The following is a 5,550-nucleotide window of genomic DNA, read 5'->3' on the forward strand; positions in this document are numbered from 1 at the left end:
TCTGGATGGCTCCTCAAACAGAGCCACAATATAAAAGATATTGAAGTTCAAAGTTAGAAGCTTTCCAGATCCCCGACGGACAAGGCAGATAGGGACAGATGGCCAGAGCTGATGTCAGTGGATAGGTATTCTTAGCAAGGGCTAGCTTCATGCGGAGAGAAGCTACTACTCTAATACCTGCTCTCTTTGCTTTTTGTGATAGTGTGTGAGTCACTTCATTGGTAAGGCTAGCTTATACAATGCAAGAATCACTACAATTGCCAACCACTATATTATTTCCCCCACCACGGCCACCACTGATGTGATTCCGACTGAGCCAGGAATCAAATGGTGTACAAGCGTTGGTGTTGCTAGTGCCTCCCTTGCATGGGCACTCGTATCCATGTGGACAAAGGCCTCATAGCTCTGCATCAAGTTTTGTGAAGCAAGATTGGAAACATGCCTCCCATATCTTAGATAAGTGATCACATGATGCACTCATCTCATCAGCCAAAACTCCATGCATTCTTTGGTTACAAAATTGGGCCACCTGTACATCGATTATCCTACAATTGTTTAAGTGTCCTATATATCTATAAGAACAGGCACAATATTGCATTACATACCTGAGGGCTGCCATGACCATCATTAACTCCAACGAAGCGAAATATTTTTCCATGCCTTTGGCCAGAAAGAGAGGAGGGCATGGAGAGAAATGATGGGATCGTAATTGCAGCATCCTCCATGTTTCAATGGTGGCTGCATATACTCACAAACACAATGTGATATCGGGCATACTCTATTTCTTTTTGATTGAGTTAACAACGTGCCCTCCTTAGTTTAACCTGCTTTATCACCTTTGACATCAAGGGTCCATGAACTTTGTCTCAAGCGTGTGTGACTTGGCATGTAAGTGCAAAATATTGAGACGGTACGGACTTGAATATCACGTTTCTGCACTTATTTAGACACAAGCATACATGAGCATAACTCTTCTACCACTAAGAAGCCACTTGATGTTCCAAATAATGGTGTGGAATTCGCCTTCACTGCATCGACAAACTAATTGGCTTTAGGTCTCTTTCCAAAGGGCTCGTCATAACCTTCTAGGGCGGCTAACATAAGTCTAAATCGGCGAGTCTATGCCTACTTGCATGTCGCTATTGCGAGAGACTTGACATCCCTATTACTGTAGCTGTAGTACTCCACTCAAGCCACATGAAGAATGGGTTTCACATGCGCAACAATAGAGAGAGAGAGAGAGAGAGAGAGAGAGAGAGAGAGAGAGAGAGAGAGAGAGAGAGAGAGAGAGAGAGAGAGAGAGAGAGAGAGATGGGAGGGGGACACTAAACAGGCAAAGGCATGATTATCCGTGTGAGTAGCTTGATGCAAACGCTCAGGGAGTGCAAATCAACAACGGTTTCATGCAAACTTGTACACATGCTAGAAGCCTAGAAACTAATTATCATGTGTAATTAGTTTCTAGGCTTCTAGCATGTGTACGAGTTTGCATGCATCCGTCATTACTTTGCACTCTCTGAGCATTTGCATCAAGATTTTCATAGGTATAATTGTGCCTTTGCTTGTGTAGTGTCCCCCTCCTCTCTCTCTCTCTCTCTCTCTCTCTCTCTCTCTCTCTCTTTCTTGTTGCACAAGTGAGATCCATTATTCATGCGGTTTGAGTGGAGTACTACAACTACAGTAGCGATGGATACCAAGAATCTCCTAGCACCAACCCACAAGCGGGCACAGACTTGCCGAGTTAGTCTTGTGGTGGCCGCCCTAGAAGATCATGACCAACCCTTTGAAAGAGACTTAAAGCCTTTCAGTCTATTGATGCGCTAGGCAGCTTTCACACCATTAACCAAAATTTCATGTGGCTTCTCAAGGGCAGAAGAGCTATGCCCATGTATGCCTATCTCTAAATTAGGGCAAAAACGTGATATTTAACATAAGAACTTCATGAAATATTCTTTGATATCTTCTCCTTCCCCTTTCCCTCTTCTCCCTCTAGTGAAACTTGTTTCCAACCCACCCTACTTATACATTTATAAGAGGAAATTATTCATGGCCTAACTCTAACTTATATGCTTATTTAGATTTTTGAATAACCCCCCTCCTTTGCACTTACTTGGTACAATAATCTAGCTAAGAATGCATAAAATCTGTTAGGGGACTATCACCTAAGGATGCATGTACCATCAAATGGGTTTCTCTCCTCAAACTCATACATGTATACCTTTAGTCATATTAGTGTTCGTGAACATGCACCCATTATGTTGCCTACACAACGGTCATCTCATATTTGCCAAGCTTCATGAATCTCATTGATAGCAGTTCTTCGCCGCATTGCAGGAGGACGACATCTAGTGCAATGTTCTCACATTAGCTAATAAGATTGCATCACTAATTGCAAATTAAGGTTTTGGGGGGGGGGGGGGGGGGGGGGGGAGAGAGAGAGAGAGAGAGAGAGAGAGAGAGAGAGAGAGAGAGAATCACAAACGTGGAGGTTGAGCTTGCGGTTGTGCACAACACCACCACAACAACTCCTCCACCAATTTGTTTTGCGTACATCATCATCCACTACAATGGCAGACTCCACGTCATCTCTCAAGGCTAGACGATCTTCTAGGGCGGTACCAACATCTTTGCCTCTAGCATTTATATAGGGCTGTGTGTGTGTGTGTGTGTGTGAGAGAGAGAGAGAGAGAGAGAGAGAGAGAGAGAGAGAGAGAGGGTGTTAATTAAAGGTTACCGTATGGTGGCATGTGAGTGTACAAGTAGAACATACCTCTCATGGTAGGGGTAGAGAAGGAGTTCACAAGTCTCAAAATCTATATTGGCTAGCCAGTTACTTATATCATAATCAGATCTCAAATAGTGAAAGATGGTTGGGTTAACCATGTCCACTTTTTGTTGTTCATGCATCAATAATCTACAAAGACATTCAATTATCACCTATTAGTTATGAACAATCTACAAAAATATAGAAAGTTGATGGTTAGGAAAACCTCAAGGATGCAAGAACAATACGGTCATTGATCTCTCTTTGTCAGTCTTTGAGGGATGTCAACACACTCAACATCTAGGGTAATAAAATATGTTCTTTGAAGAAAGTCACCCTCTAAGAAAGCAGCCACCAAGAAGCGTGTGGGATTGACATCTCTCAGCAATGAAGAGTGTTGAGCTTCAATCTCCGTGAGATATCCTTAATCATAGGCTCGTCCCACACACACAGTTGCCGAAACATCCATCCACTCACACACACACACACACAACCCCATATACATGCCCACATACACTCCCTTGCCTTTCCGAACACCCATATATTATAAACACACACCCACACACGCTTTGCACACTCACAACACGTACATACACGCACGCTTTAGCACATATGCACAAACACGTAAAGTGAAGGAAGAAGGAAACGAGCGCCATGCCGTCGACAAAAAAAGAAAGCCGACCAGAAGCATGCAAAAGCGGCACCAGCCTCAATCGTGATATTCACCACTGGTGTAAGACATGTAAGTTGTGTCAAAAGAGGGAGGCATTAGATCACTCATGTCTGAACCACAGACAGCTATCCTTTCATATCAGCCGTTTGAAAAATGGGGTATAGATGCCATAGGACCACTGCATAGAGACAACTCAGGTAAGTTCTATATCATCATGGGAGTCGACTATATGACTAGATGGGCGGAAGCTACAGCCACAATTAGGATCACAGCTGTGGAGGTAGCTAAGTTTTTCTATGAGCACATATGTTGCAGATTTGCACACCACTAGAAATCATCTTTGATAGAGGGCCAAGTTTCAAAGCAAACTTGGAAGGAGAGTTAATGCAAAAACTAGGCATTACAAGGAGGCACTCCTCACCATACTACCCTCAATGTAATGGCCTAGTTAAAAAAGTGAATGGAGTGGTTTGTAAAATTATCACCAAGCCGTTAACAATCATCCTGGGGATTGGGATAAGTATCTACTCCCAGCTTTGTGGGCCTACCGAACCTCATTCCGCACATCTTTGGGGTTCACTCCATATCATTTGGTATTTGGTAAGGAGGCAATCTTACCTATTGAGGTGCAACTAGCAAGTCTCAGAGTAATAGCAAGTCAGTTTCAACGACCCAACATGCATTTGAAAGATCACATCCTCGACTTGGAATGACTATAGCTAGACAGAGAAGAAGTAATCAACCATTATGCGGCACATGCAGAATGTAAGGATTAAACACATGTCTTCACTCCATCTCTTAGCCATGTGGGAACTAGCCCTAGAACACTCTAGAACATCTCATGAGAGCCTACATAAGAAGACACCCTCCACAAGCTCTAGACATCACTTGTAGTTTTCAAGCTTTGCTTATGCACTAGTTATTTTGTTCATTTCAATGGTGTAAGTTCTCCTCTTGCATAGGCATTTTATTCCTCTCTCATCTCTCCTCATTTTGTGTCTACAACATGAATGCTACATGTGTGTATCCACCCTAAAAACCCAACAACTGGTATCAGAGCATTAAAGACCCTCATGGGCTCACTAGCACACACTAGCATTCACTTTTAGATGGTTTTCTCACACTCTCTCTCTAAAACGTTTTTGGAAGAGCTAAAAGAGGAGAAAGTCAAGCCTCACAAGTGGGCATGCAAGTGGACAAGTGGCCTTGAAATGTGGAAAGTGCTCTTCACTTGATTCTTGCTCATTCAACCACCTACTTTCTCTCTCCTCTAGGAGCTTCTCCTTCTTCCCACCAAGCTTTCATGGAAAGCTTCAGCTCTCCATCAGCCCCAAGCTTGATCTCAATGGTCCTTACTCTCACTTGCTTCATTCTTACAAGACTAGGCTTCTACTAGCTCCTATCTTCGCCTATCTTATTCTCTACTTCGCAAATAAGCTCTCGAAGATTCCATGGCTGTGTTTTCTTCAAAAACAGTCCATTTACTTGCTCTAATCAGCCCCATTTCATGCTCCTTTGATGCCTAAATCTCCGTACATTAATAGTACAAGACTAGCTAACTAGTCACTAGCTACTAGTCACATTTTCATGAGTTTTAAGCTTCATTAATTCTCTGTTTTCATATCAGAAAATTAAAAGTGGAAAACAGGCCCTTAAATTTAATTTTTATGCTCTATTAAGCACTCTTACGGCTTGGGCAACACTCTACAACACTTGCCGACAAAGACTACATCAATCAGGAACGTCTACATCACTAGTTCGAGGCCGATTCTACTTCAACAAAGGGGGACATTTCAAATCAGCAAAAACAGCAAGCAATAGGATGATTTCTCATCATTCCACACTCTTCAATAAAGGGGGAAAAGGACGCTTCAACTATACTTTGAAGTGGCAATACATTGCCGCACTTGGTAACCCAAAACAAGCATTTTGTAACTCTATATGCTACATTTTACTTGCTTCATTTGTATGCTATTGTAACGGGCCAAGACACCATCGAGAGAGTCTCTTGATAGGACCGCTCTTGCCATTGCATATTCATCTACCATCATACACATATAGGTAATGATAATCTATCTATCTTTAATGGGGTAGGATTCCACACTTGACAAGT

At 42.6% G+C, this 5,550-nt stretch overlaps 1 pseudogene; it reads right to left on the minus strand.

The window, feature by feature from the left end:
* Positions 1 to 232: 232 nt before the first annotated feature.
* On the minus strand, positions 233 to 1,199 carry LOC147457040 (putative protein phosphatase 2C 8; annotated as a pseudogene).
* Between the last annotated feature and the right edge of the window lie 4,351 nt (positions 1,200 to 5,550).

This window comes from Adiantum capillus-veneris, chromosome 5 (assembly GCF_014529385.1).
Source record: "Adiantum capillus-veneris isolate H3 chromosome 5, ASM1452938v2, whole genome shotgun sequence".
In the NCBI taxonomy this organism is placed as follows: domain Eukaryota; kingdom Viridiplantae; phylum Streptophyta; class Polypodiopsida; order Polypodiales; family Pteridaceae; genus Adiantum; species Adiantum capillus-veneris.